This window comes from Hemitrygon akajei, chromosome 5 (genome assembly GCF_048418815.1).
Source record: "Hemitrygon akajei chromosome 5, sHemAka1.3, whole genome shotgun sequence".
In the NCBI taxonomy this organism is placed as follows: domain Eukaryota; kingdom Metazoa; phylum Chordata; class Chondrichthyes; order Myliobatiformes; family Dasyatidae; genus Hemitrygon; species Hemitrygon akajei.
Window position 1 is genome coordinate 17691250 of NC_133128.1, and position 15330 is coordinate 17706579.

The 15330-nt window shown below is 39.7% G+C and overlaps 1 protein-coding gene across 4 annotated transcripts in view; it reads right to left on the reverse strand.

Moving 5' to 3' along the window:
- itsn1 (intersectin 1 (SH3 domain protein)) overlaps window positions 1–15330 on the reverse strand; it is a 233172-nt gene that overhangs the window by 118448 nt on the left and 99394 nt on the right. The window lies entirely within an intron of this gene.

Sequence of the window (15330 nt, forward strand, 5' to 3'; positions counted from 1 at the left end):
TAATCAAGAATTACAAGTAGCACAAGCAAAGCACCATTCGATACTGTGTAAATGATCACTCCATTCTTGGCCATGGCCAATCTGCAAGCAACACTTGGAATAATTTTACATCAGCCATGATCTTATTGAATGGTGGAGCAGGCTCAACAGGCCAGATGGCCTGCTCCTGCTCCAATGTCCTATGTTCTCATGTAGGACTGTGCAAAAGTCTTAGGCACATATATATAGCTAGATTTCCTAAGACGTTTGCACTGCACTGCTGCCATATAGAAAAATACAAAACAAATTTCAGAGCATATGTGAGTGATGATAAACCTGATTCTGTAATGGGTCTCCACTGTGGACTGAGAGTGGGAAGGGAGCAGGGAGAGGGGAATCATGGTTGGGAAAAGAGGAAGGGAGAGGACAGAGAGCAGGTAGCATTAGAGAATAATTTTGTAATGGTCAATAAACCATTGTTTGGAATCAAGTGACCCTGCCTGGTGTCTCAGGGCTGGATGTGTCTAGACTGGCGCCACCTCCTGCCCCAGGCACTCCTTCTCTGCCACCTCTCCCAACCTCTCTCTGGGAGCTCCACTCTCGCCATTCCCAAAAATCCTTTGCTCCTACCAGGTTTACAAACTCCTTCTCCACTCCACATTGACAAATACAGTACTGTGCAAATGACTTGGGCACATATACCATACATAGCTAGGGTGCCCAAGTCTTTTGCATAGTATTGTATGCATTTCAAAGAAAGCTAATGTTAAGTACAATAATATTGATTGAGCCTTCTCCACCAATTGTTACCTTGTCATGGTGGAGAAGCTTGTGTGGTCCTGAGATCCCGAGAGCGATGCCATCTGGAGTTATGCTCCTGATAGGGTCACCCATGCTGGTAAGGTCGAGGGTGAGTCCCTGACAAAGAACAATCCAACCAAGACCTCAACGGTGGAACAGGCAGACGAAGTTACTTCAAACTCAATGACTGTGCAGAAGGATGAAGGCTGCAACAAATCCATCAGCTCCAATCGTCATGGTTTCCATGCCACTGGAATCAGTTGGTTGATTTGTGAAGTATCTTGTGCTTCTTGGAGTGCAACATCAAGTACACGTTAAACAAATACACGCACAGGCGTCTTCGCTCTGTGGGCCACATCTTCAAGTCTTTCAGCGATCGGGGGAGGGCATCAGGAGCAGGCAATATGATGGCTGGAAGCTCCTAGTCAAGAACCGGCACAAAAGCGATGAATACTTGATTCAGTCGCTCAACTTTTGGACAGAAGCAGGAAAGTTGTTCAGTAGCAGTATTCACATCTGAGCAGCCCTATTTAGGATCCACTCTGCTCACCCTGCACTGGGAAGGGGCTAGAAAAGGTGCCCTAAAAATAGTCTGCTTCACCCCATCCTGTCTGGAAAGCCGCACCCAGAGGGATCACCATCATGCGGTAGAAAAACATCGACAAGTGAAACTATGAAATTTGGAACCTGGAATATACGGACTCTGATGGATAACCCAAACTCAGGCCAACCAGAGAGGAGAACTGCCTTTGTTGCCCGGGTACTCCAAAAATTCAACTTTCAACATTGTTGCTCTGAGTGAGACCCGCAGAGCTGGAGAAGGGCAACTAAAGGAAGAGCAAGGTCAACACACCTTTATCTGGAAAGGACTTGATCCTGAACAACCGAGGATCCAAGGAGTAGGTTTTGATATCTGAAATAGCCTACTTCAGAAGCTGACAGAGCAACCACTGGGAATCTATTAACGTCTCATGACTCTGCAAACCCAGCTTGTCAAGAACCAACACGCCACCATCATCAGCGCCTATGCTCCAACTCTGGACGCTGAAGATGAAATAAAGATGAACTTCTACGCCCAACTTGACCATGTCCTTTCCTCTGTTCTCAACGACGACAAGATCATTCTTTTGGGAGACTTCAATGCCAGAGTTGGGAAAGGTCATAGGCTCTGGACTGGAATAATAAGCAAGGAAGGAGTTTGTAAGGTCAACGGCAATGGAACACTCCTCCTCACCAAATGTGCTGAACACAACCTAGTGACTACAAACACCCTATTTCACCAGAAAAACAGGCACAAAGTCTCCTGGCAGCATCCACGCTCCAAACACTAGCACCTCATTGATTACATCATCGTACAATCCCTGGACAACCAAGATGTACTGATAACAAGAGATGTTACTGGTGCCGACGAGTGCTGGACAGACCATCGACTCATCTCGTCCACCATGAGAATGAAGATACGGCCCAAAAGGAAACACAAGAATCAGAACACTATTAGAAATTCAATGTGACATCCTTCAAGTCATCAACCATGTACAGATGCTCCAACAAAATCTTCAAGAACAACTGCCTCAACAAATCCCACCATCTGTAGAAGAACAATGGAATCAATTGAAGAATGCTATCATCACCTCCTGCAAAGAAACAATTGGGTTCAAGACAAAAAAACATCAGGATTGATTCGATGATAATGGCAAACTACTCCAACAACTCATTGATGAAAAGAGAAAAGCTTTCATCACCTTACAAAATGACCGACAAATGGCTATCAAAGGAAACACTATCAGGAATGCAAGGCTGCAGTCCAGAAGAGCACCCGAAACCTGAAAAACCAATGGTGGAGGAAGAAAGCTCAGGAAATCCAACAACTAGCAGACGCCAATGACACTCGAGGCTTTTTCAACACAACTAAAGCTATTTTTGGCCCATCCACTCACAGTCAAGCCCCTCTCAAAAGCAAAGAAGGTTCAACCATCCTGAAGAGTGATGCTGACATCAATTTTAGATGGAGGGAGCACTTTGAAGATCTTCTAAATCAGACTATTTCATTTGGCAGGAATGTGATTAACAACATTCCAAAACAGCCTGTTGACAACTCCCTAAGCAAAATACCAACACTTGAAGAAGTCAAGGAAGCCATCACAACCTTGGAAAACAACAATGCCACTGGACTCCATGGAATACCAGCCGAGGTCTACAAAATTGGAGGTAACCCACTTGATTATCAACTGCATCAACTTCTCATCAAGATCTGGATAAATGAAGACGTACCAGCAGACTTTAGAGACTCAGCAAACGTTACCACCTACAAAAGGAAAGGCGATCGATCTGAATGCGGAAACTATCGTGGAATTTCCCTGTTAGCGACAACAGGAAAGATCCTTACACACATCATGAACAACTGGCTCAAGCCTTTAGCCGAGAAGATCCTTCCAGAGACACAAGCCCGTTTTAGACCATCACGTGGAGCAATTGACATGATCTTCACAATGCGACAACTACAAGAAGAATGTTGTGAACAACTTCAACCTTTGTACATGGCATTCATCGACTTCACCAAAGCCTTTTGACTCGGTATCAAGGGAACTCCTATGGGATGTCCTATCCACCTATGGATGCCCTTCTAAAAGTACATTCCAATCCTGAGACTCCTCCACGATGGCATGCTTGCCAGAGTCATGGTCAGCAATAGTAACTGTGAGCCTTTTCAAGTCAGATCCGGAGTAAAACAGGGATGCGTGATTGCCCCAACTTTGTTCACCATCTTCATTGCAATAATCATCCACATCAAGGACGACCTACCCCCAGGAATCAAAAACATCTACAGAACAGATGACAGACTTTTCAATCTTGCCCATCTCAAGTCCAAAAACAAGACATCTACGAGTTCCCTCATCGAGTTCCAATACACAGATCACAACAGTGTTGCAGCTCTCTCGAAAACCATCTACAACAGATTCTGGTGGAACACAGCAGGCCAGGCAGCATCTATAACGAGAAGCACTGTCGACGTTTCGGGCCAAGACCCTTCGTTAGTCCTGACGAACTGACAAAGGGTCTCGGCCCGAAACATCGACAGTGCTTCTCCTTATAGATGCTGCCTGGCCTGCTGTGTTCCACCAGCATTTTGTGTGTGTTGTTTGAATTTCCAGCATCTGCAGATTTCCTCGTGTTTACAACAGATTCGGACTTCCTTCAACTGTGCATACACGAAACCTAGACTTACCATCAATTCCAAGAAGACTCAGATCATCTACCAACCATCACTAACTTAGATAAATCAGACAGAACCAACAACTCAGCTTGGAGAAACAACCTTGGAAAATGCAGGCCACTTTCCGTATCTTGGAAGTCAAACCTCCTCCAATGTCGACCTTAATGACGAAATCCAACATCATCTTAAATCCGCTGAAACAGCTTTTGGACATCTCCGAACAAGAGTCTTTCATGATCGTGGCATCTGAACAGACACCAAAATGTTAATGTACAAAGCAGTGGTGATCCCAATGCTCCTGTATGCATCAGAAACCTGGGCAACATACCGACGACATCTGAAGGCACTTGGAAAGTTCCATCAACACGGTCTTCAAAATATCTTAAATATCAGCTGGGAAGATAGAAGAACCAACATCAGCGCGCAAAATGAAGCAAAAACAACAAGCATTGAAGCCTACGTCATCAAGAACCAACTAACCAACAGACGTGCAGAATTAGAAAAGAGAAGAAAATGGAAAGAGAGGCAACAACAACCAAAGCCCGATCTGCCATCTGGAACTACCTGTCCTGAATGCGGAAGAACTTTCAAAGCCATGATTGGACTCATAAGCCACTTGAGAGCCCATAAATAGATCAACAGAACCTAGACCGTCATCCTTGACCTTGAGGGATAGCCACGACGATTGATTGAGCAGCAGCAACAGGATCATACAGTAGGCACTAGTCAAACTTACAACTGGGAAAGGGCTTGTGTGGGGGTAGGGTTGGGGAAATGATGGAAAATATTGTGACTACAAGAGCACTTTACAGTGAAAGAAGCTATAAGCACAGGAGATTCTGCAGATGTTAGCAACATATTCAAAATGCTAGAGGAACTCAGGCAGCATCTATGGAGGGGAATAATCCCCTCCCCCACCACCTTATTCTGGCTTCTTCCCTCTTCCTTTCCAGCCCTGAAGAAGGGTCGTGACTGTTCATTCCCTTTCATAAATGCTGCTTGACCTGCTGAGTTCCTCCAGCTTTTTATGTGTGTTGAATGTGAGAAACACCTTTATCCGCATCCTGGGAACTTTCTGAATCGATATTGCCCCATGAAGGACATCAGCAATTTCACACATGGGCACAAAAAAGAATTCAAGAGTGCTAAAATTTCAAGTCTCCAAACACCTCAAGGGCACCTATTGTAGAACAATGGAGTTGGTGATAAGGATTTATTGGCTGAGGGCAACTCTTGGAGTAGGTCCAATATCAATCACCCTTTACAAATGTCATTACTACAAAGAAATGCTGAATGTCAGTTCTTGCAAACAGGCTCAAGAAACTTGTTGCCTTCTCAAAGAAGCTGTCACCTTGTGATCCATTAAATATTATGATATTAATTAGAAAAGTCAGACACCTTACCTCCTATCGTACTGTTAAGAACATTGAAAATATCAAGATTAACTGTTTGTGACAGTTAATCTGTGACACTTGCCAGGAGCACTGTAGACCAAGGGCCTGATGAGGATCCCTACCACCCATCCCACAATCTCTTTGACCCACTACCACCAGGAAGGAGGTACAAGAGCATCAAGACCAGGATTGCCAGACTGGGTTACAGCTTCTTCCCTCAGGCTGTGAGACTAATGAATACCTTGCCACTATCGAGGTCCCATATAACCATATAACAATTACAGCACAGAAACAGGCCATCTTGACCCTTTTAGTCCATGCCAAACGCTTACTCTCACCTAATCCATAACCCTCCATTCCTTTCCTGTCCATATACCTATCCCAATTTTTTTTAAATGACAAAATCGAACCTACCTCTACCACTTCTACTGGAAGCTCGTTCCACACAGCTACCACTCTCTGAGTAAAGAAGTTCCCCCTCGTATTACCCCTAAACTTTTGCCCCCTAACTCTCAACTCATGTCCTCTTGTATGAATCTCGCCTAGTCTCAATGGAAAAAGCCTATGCACGTCAACTCGATCTATCCCCCTCATAATTTTAAATACCTCTATCAAGTCCCCCCTCAACCTTCTAGAACTGTACACAATACTCCCAATTTGGCGTCACCAATGCCTTGTACAATTTTAACATTACATCCCAACTCCTATACTCAATGCTCTGATTTATAAAGGCCAGCATACCAAAAGCTTTCTTCACCACCCTATCCACATGAGATTCCACCTTCAGGGAACTATGCACCATTATTCCTAGATCACTCTGTTCTACTGCATTCCTCAATGCCCTACCATTTAGAGAACATCCACTGCTTTACCCTCATCAACTTTCCTAGTAACCTCTTCAAAAATCACTCATCACTCTTGTCAGAGAACTGTTTACTGTTCTGTTTACCTGTGCTGAACACTATATACATTTTGAATTATATTTTATTAACTTGTTTGTGGTAATATTTAGATTATGTGCTGTGTGTGATTTGTTTTGTGGGTGTACTGTGGTCCGGAGGAATGTTGTTTTGTTTGGTTGTAAATATGTGCAATCAGATGACAATAAACTTGAACTGAATGCCATGGAAACAACAGATTTATTCTAAAATAAATGTATCCTTCAAGACAAGTATTTATAGGAAGACTGAAGGAGAATTCAAATTATTTATCTGATAATTTGTGTCCAACACAAATACTTCTAGAAAGAGAATTTTGAATTTCTGCTCAAATAGACCAAAAGAATTTTACTTCAAGATTTGAGCAGGCAATTAAGTTTTTCACATTTGGATAATTCAATGTTCCTCTTGAATATAACATTTCTATGCAACTACCATTAGAAAGCTGTCCTAATAATTAACAAATGCTACTGCAGGGAGACCATGGTACAAGATTGCAAATGGATGTCAAGAGAGTCAGTAGGTGAAGTAGTATGAACAGGGCAAAAACGGGGCACATTTAAGAATACCTTGTTAAACCTTATTAAGTGACCAATGCATCAAAAGCAGTTTTCCACAACTTGTCTGTTTAGTTTATTAGAAGTTAATGTCTTTGAGCAAACATAGTACTTAAACGTATCATGTACAAATAGAAACACACTGAAAAGCTAGCACCAGATTTTTGCACACACTTTATATTTAACATATAGCAACAAGCATTATGTGAATGATGCATTTCTAAATAGAAATTTGTACTTTGTGCTAAAATGAAAACTTTCACTTATTGCATGGGAGTATTTAAGTGAAGAAATACCATCTAAACTTACGTTTATAAACAATACAGTTGGAAATATTGAAACACTAGCATTGGCTATTCATTCACGAATATTGGTATTTTATTTCAATAATAATTGGATTAAACAGCAAATCTTCATTTCCAATTCTGTTTCCCTTATATCATTGACCTATGCATGAGCCTAGACAATTATTATTGATTCAAATGGTTGCAAAATCAAGCCTAATGAAGTCTCTATAGGAGAAAGATGACCAAATCATAATGAAAATGAGCAAAACATAATTTCTCCATTTCATTAGCACTGGCTCTGGGATCCCAAATCAGAATGAGTCCCAAGTCAAAGGAATGAACAGGAATTAAAGTGAGGACCTTATACCTTTTAATGACAGTTTAGTTTCATCTTGATATTTATTGAAACATCTGGAAAGCTTGAGCAACAAAGCAAACAGCAGAGTTAGCTTTAACTTTAATCTTGAGCTTCAACAGTCAAGGAACAAGTATGGAAGAGATACTTATCCTTGATAAGAGTCATGGCATTACAGCACAGAAACTGGCCCTTTGGCCCATTTAGTCTGCGCCAAACTATTAATCTGCCAAGCCCCATTGACCTGCATCCGGAGCAAAGACCTCCATAACCCTCCCATCCAAATTTCTCTTATATCTAACTATCTAGTCTATTAAGATCTCTCATCTATGTAAACTAGACAATTTCATGAGTCCTAACTGGAGCTATAGGATGGTGGTGGTGAGGATGGCAAAAGCTGCCTCAACATTTCAGGACTATAGAACATGGAGAGTGTTATAATGGTAATATAATAGTTACCAATCTCCCATCTCAGCAGTATTTCTGCACTCATTTTGTTATTAGAAATTGCTTTGTACAACTTTTGAGAGTTTGAAGTTCCTTTACAGAAACTTTACTCCCATGCAGAACATGGAGTGCTACATTATTAGCGATGCTATTTTTCAGACAAGGAATTAAATTGAACTCCCCCAATGCTCTCTACCCATTCCCCATGACAAAAACATACATTCTAGTGGAACTATTCAAGCATCATTTTTGGTCAAGGCGTAGTTCACCCACAATTGAGACCAAAACAGATTCTCCCTTTGATGGTCGATACCTTGAATACTACATTTGTATGAGTTGCTGCACTTTATGAAGCATATTATGTTCAAAATAGATCAGACAGCTGAAAAGATTTGGGTTAAAATTTTTAGAAAGACATCACAATTAGAGCCAATAGGTTCTAGTCCAGCTTTTGAAAGTTCTAACATTTCAAGAGATGTGACCAATGGGAAATTGCAAAATTCTATGTACCTAGCAGACAAGTCATAGAAATTTTTTAATACTTCCATTTAGAAATACATTTCAACAACTGTGAAGAAGCGCATTTAGGGAAGAAACCTTTAAAAAGAAGTCTAAGTAGTTCACGCAGCACAGCAGGAAGGCCAGGCACTGCAGCAATACATCGTCCACAGCCACAGACTGGAAGAAAAGAAATGTGCACATTTAACAAAAATGGACCCACAGCAGCTGAGACAGGCTCCAATCAAGATAAAAAATGATAGTTAGTTTTTAAAAAATCTCCACAATATATTCGATACCACACAGTAAAGTTTCAAATTACAATTTTCTTTTAAAACCTATTTGTGCCCCATGGAGTTGCTTTCAATCAATTCATTGTATTAACAGAGTTAATATAAGCATTTTAGTAGTTGTAGTAACATCTGTATCAGTGTACAAAAATGTAATGAATGGAAGCATACTGTGAACTCACACCACAGCATTACATGTACGATTGAATAAAATCCATATTTTGTTGAGTCGAATTTAGTGAATAAATCCCACTGAATAGTTTAACATTTACACACAAAATGTTTACTCTTAGTGACAACTTTAATAAAAGTATCAACACCAAGATGAAAATCACTTATATGATTAAAACTGACATTTCCAATTTTAACTGTAACTGCTGCAATTCAGCCCCCAACAGTGAACTACAAACTAATGGATCATATGGGTAAAACATTCTACATATGTGCAATTTATTTTCACCATCATGTACTCTCTCATCGATATGTTTAAGTTAGGAACACATCACTTTATCAACAATGAATGTACTGAAATAGACACAGAGGGTTCAAAGAAAATATACTAATTAGTGCCAAATTATCAAAATGCTCCAGATTCTAAGAACTGCTCTGGGCTGGTCCAATAGCTCAATAAATTTATACAGATGATGATCAATCAGGCCTGTGCCAATGTGGCTGAAGCAACAATCAATACTTAAAACAATCGCAACAATTCACAGATTGTATTAAACACCATAAAATATATATGCACAATAAAATGTGCTTATTGTCAGCAAATGTTGCACAGATCCCAGCTTTGTACCAAAATATTGGCAACACACAAACATGATAGTTCAGCGAGAATGAAAATATAACGTTACTATCTTAAAAATACTTCTTAGATGCAAGCTAACACAATCTAATCAACAGATTAGTTCAATTTGAATTAAATTACTTAGGCAGTAAAGGAATCAAATTAAATTAGATGCTTCGACAATATAGTCTTTCTTTCTTCCTTCGGGAAAAGATATTAACATATTAAGTATATAGCAAATCGAAGTCATCAAATCACTGACTATGAAGCAAACTAAATGCTTAATATTAAACTAATGCTTAAGAAATTAAACTGAATGATAAAAAAAGAAAAAGCTGTTTTTAAATTTGTTCATGCTGTATAAATGTTCTTGGCAAACCAACACACTGACCATCCACTTGTACAGACTCAATGACAAGGCCGCTTCTGAAGTGACTACACCAATTCAGAGATGCATATAGGTCAGGCCAAACAAAGATGACAGATAAGAACATAAGAGATAGGAGCAGGAGTAGGCCAATCGGCCCCTCAAGCCTGCTCCACCATTCAACAAAATCATGGCTGATCCAATCTTAACTCTAGTTTTCACCGAATCCCACAAGGCAACAGTGCCAACCAACAGGGCACCATGCCGCCCATTTTATTTTATTATTCATCCCGCCCAATCCCATGTGATCACCCGGGGGGAAAAAAACAATTTGCCAATTGAGGAGAAAAAATCTGGAAAATTCCTCTCCGACCCATCCAGGCTATCGAAAACTGGTCCAGGAGATCACATGGCTGATCTAAACCTAGCCTCATGTCCACTTACCTGCTCGCTCACCGTATCCCCTAATGCCATTTTTATCCAGGAAACATTGGGAACATTCTCCCCACATCCACCCGATCAAGCCCCTTCACAATCTTATATGTTTCAATAAGATCGCCTCTCATTCTTCTGAACTCCAATGAGTAGAGTCCCAATCTACTCAACCTCTCATCATTCATCAACCCACCCATCCCCGGAATTAACCTAGTGAACCTTCTCTGCACTGCCTCAAGAGCCAGTATGTCCTTTCTTAAGTATGGACACCAGAACTGCATGCAGTACTCCAGGTGTGGTCTCACCAATACCCGGTACAACTGCAGTAAGACCTCCCTGTTCTTATACTCCATCCCCCTAGCATTAAAAGCCAGCATTCCATTGGTCTTCTTGACCACCTGCTGCACTTGCATACTAACTTTTTGTGTTTCCTGCACCAGGACCCCCAGATCCCTTTGCACAGAAGCACTTTCCAGTTTCTCACCATTTAAATAATAACTTGCTCTATTATTTTTCCTGCCAAAATGCAAGACCTCACACTTGTCAGTATTATATTTCATCTGCCAAATGTCTGCCCAATCACTCAGCCTATCTATGTCCCCCTGCAGGGTTTCAATGTCCTCCGCACTCATTACACTCCCTCCCATCTTTGTGTCATCAGCAAACTTCGATACGTTGCACTTAGTCCCTTTCTCCAAATCATTAATATAGATTGTAAAGAGTTGGGGTCCCAACATCGACCCCTGCGGAACACCACTAGTCACCAACTGCCAGTCTGATAAAAATTATTAAACTATATTTTAATGACCATCCAGAAAGTTCATGTTATTAATGTCCATTTCTTTTATTCCAGATTTAAGTACTTGAATTAAGATGTCATGATATGATTTGAAATTATATCTTGCTGATTAGCTCTCTAGTAGCGTAACCACAATGCCACTAATCTCAATAATTATGAGCAATTTCTGCAAATTCAGTCCCATTTATGCAGAGAAATTTAAACTTTACAGAATTTCACTTATGGCGAGTAGTCCAGACTTGGGCATGTTACTCAACAAGTGAAGTTTAGCATTTCATTGTGAAGGTGTACTAAAGATGGCCACACGGAGACAGAAACATAGAAAATAGGTGCAGGAGTAGGCCATTCGGCCCTTCGAGACTGCACCGCCATTCAGTATGATCATGGCTGATCATCCAACTCAGAACCCTGTACCTGCTTTCTCTCCATACCCCCTGATCCCTTTAGCCACAAGGGCTATATCTAACTCCCTCTTAAATATACCCCATGAATTGGCCTCGACTGTTTCCTGTGGCAGAGAATTCCACAGATTCACCACTCTCTGTGTGAAAAAGTTTCTCCTCATCTCGGTCCTAAAAGGCTTCCCCTTTATCCTTAAATTGTGACCCCTCGTTCTGGACTTCCCCAACATTGGGAACAATCTTTCTGCATCTAGCCTGTCCAATCCCTTTAGAATTTTATACATTTCAATAAGATCCCCCCTCAATCTTCTTTCTTTCTTTCTTTTTAAATTTTTTTATTAATTTTTTAAACAAACATAAATGAAACATGAATACAAAGTGTTTGAGAGTACATAATTAATAGTTTAAGTAGACATTCAAATAGATAATAATTAGTATATATAGCCTCCCAAACTCAAAGTATTTATGAATAAAAAAACTAACCAACATGGGCCATTGCATAATGTTAAATACATACAGTAGTGCCAATAACTCCGAACCTCCATCCAAATAATTAAGGATAATCAAAGTGAGGTTTAGAAAAAGACAATTTAACTCATATGAAAATGTTGAATAAATGGTCTCCAAGTTTCTTCAAATTTAACTGAAGGATCAAAAACAACACTTCTAATTTTTTCTAAACTCAAAGAGATAGTTTGAGAGAACCACTGAAATATAGTTGGAGGATTAATTTCTTTCCAGTTCAATAAAATAGATCTTCTAGCCATTAATGTAACAAACGCAATCATTCGTCGAGATGAAGAGGATAAACGACTATTATCCATCATTGGTAAACCAAAAATTGCAGTAAAAGGATGCAGTTGGAAATTGATATTCAGAACTCTTGAAATAATACTGAAAATATCTTTCCAGTAATTTTGTAAACAAGGGCAAGACCAAAACATATGGGTCAATGAAGCAACATCAGAATGACATCTGTCACAGGTTGAATTAACATAAGAGTAAAATCTAGCACGTTTATCCTTAGACATATGAGCTCTATGTACAACCTTAAATTGTATAAGGGCATGTTTAGCACAAATAGAGGACGAATTGACTAATAGTAAAATTTTCTCCCACTGTTCAGCGGATATAAGACAATGAAGTTCTTCTTCCCATTCCTTCTTAATTTTTTCTGATACTTCTGGCTGTATTTTCATGATCATATTATAAATAATAGCTACTAAACCCTTTTGACAAGGGTTCAGAGCTAAAATTCTTTCGGTAATGTCCAATGGACATAATTTCGGAAAAGACTGTAACTCATTATACAAAAAATTTCTAACTTGCAAATATCTAAAAAAATGGGTTTTAGGTAAATTATATTTATTAGATAGCTGTTCAAAGGACATAACACTATCATCTAAAAACAAATCACGAAAACATGTTATACCTTTTGTTTTCCATAAGAGAAAAGCTTGATCCATAAAAGAGGGCCAAAAAGAATAGTTAGATATTATAGGGCATGATAAAATAAACTTATTCAAACCAAAAAATTTCTGAAATTGAAACCAAATTCACAATGTATATTTGACTATAGGATTTGTTAATTGTTTATTCAATTTAGATAAATAAAAAGGAAGCGAAGATCCTAAGATTGAAAACAAAGAAAAGTCTTGTACAGATTTACATTCCAAATTTACCCATTGTGGGCAGGCAGCTGCAGTCAATTCTTGTGTCCAAAATATTAAATATTGTATATTAGCTGCCCAATAGTAAAATCTCAAGTTTGGCAAGGCCAAACCACCCTCCTTCTTAGGCTTCTGTAAATATTTTTTACCTAGTCTAGGATTTTTATTCTGTCATAGATAAGAAGATATTTTAGAGCCAATAATATCAAAAAAAGATTTAGGAATAAAAATTGGTAATGCTTGAAATAGATATAAGAATTTGGGTAATACCATCATCTTAATAGCATTAATTCTACCAACCAATGACAAAGATAACGGAGACCACCTGATAGCAAGTTGCTTAACTTGGTCAATTAAGGGTAAAAAGTTAACTTTAAATAAATCTTTATGTTTTTTAGTAATTTTAATGCCTAAATAAGTAAAATAATCTGTAACCACTTTAAATAGTAAATGTTTATAAATTGGAACTTGCATATTTAATGGAAATAATTCACTCTTATTAAAATTCAATTTATAACCAGATCAATAACATCCCCCCCTCAATCTTCTAAATTCCAGTGAGTATAAGCCTAGTCGATCCAGTCTTTCTTCATATGAAAGTCCTGCCATCCCAGGAATCAAACTGGTGAACCTTCTTTGTACTCCCTCTATGGCAAGAATGTCTTTCCTCAGAATAGGGGACCAAAACTGCACACAATACTCTAGGTGTGGTCTCACCAAAGCCTTGTAAAACTGCAGTAGAACCTCCCTGCTCCTATACTCAAATCCTTTTGCTCTGAATGCCAACATACCATTCGCCTTTTTCACTGCCTGCTGTACCTGCATGCCCACCTTCAATGACTGGTGTACAATGACACCCAGGTCTCGTTGCTCCTCCCCATTTCCTAATCGGCCACCATTCAGATAATAATCTGTTTTCCTGTTCTTGCAACCAAAGTGGATAACCTCACATTTATCCACTTTAAATTGCATCTGCCATGAATTTGCCCACTCACCTAACCTATCCAAGTCACCCTGCATCCTCTTAGCATCCTCCTCACAGCTAACACTGCCGCCCAGCTTCGTGTCATCAGCAAACCTGGAGATGCTGCATTTAATTCCCTTGTCTAAATCATTAATATATATTGTAAACAACTGGGGTCCCAGCACTGAGCCTTGCGGTACCCCACTAGTCACTGCCTGCCATTCTGAAAAGGTCCCATTTACTCCCACTCTTTGCTTCCTGTCTGCCAACCAATTCTCTATCTACATCAATACCATGCCCCCAATACCATGTGCTTTAAGTTTGCACACTAATCTCCTGTGTGGGACCTTTTGAAAATCTAAATATACCACATCCACTGGTTCTCCCCTATCCACTCTACTAGTTACATCCTCAAAAAATTCTATAAGATTCGTCAGACATGATTTTCCTTTCACAAATCCATGCTGACTTTGTCCGATGATTTCACCGCTTTCCAAATGTGCTGTTATCACATCTTTGATAACTGACTCTAGCATTTTCCCCACCACCGATGTCAGACTAACTGGTCTATAATTCCCTGGTTTCTCTCTCCCTCCTTTTTTAAAAAGTGGGGTTAAATTAGCCACCCTCTAATCCTCAGGAACTAATCCAGAATCTAAGGAGTTTTGAAAAATTATCACTAATGCATCCACTATTTCTTGGGCTACTTCCTTAAGCACTCTGGGATGCAGACCATCTGGCCCTAGGGATTTATCTGCCTTTAATCCCTGCAATTTACCTAACACCACTTCCCTACTAACATGTATTTCCCTCAGTTCCTCCATCTCACTAGACCTTCGGTCCCCTACTATTTCCAGAAGATTAATTATGTCCTCCTTCGTGAAGATGGAACCAAAGTAGTTATTCAATTGGTCTGCCATGTCCTTGTTCCCCATGATCAAGTCACCTGTTTCTGACTGTAAGGACCTACATTTGTCTTAACCAATCTTTTTCTTTTCACATATCTATAAAAGCTTTTACAGTCAGTTTTTATGTTCCCTGCCAGCTTTCTCTCATAATCTTTTTTCCCTTTCCTTTTCTTTTTAGGAAAAAAACCAAGCTTTACAGAGTGCAACACATCGATGCATCTCAACATAACTTGTAT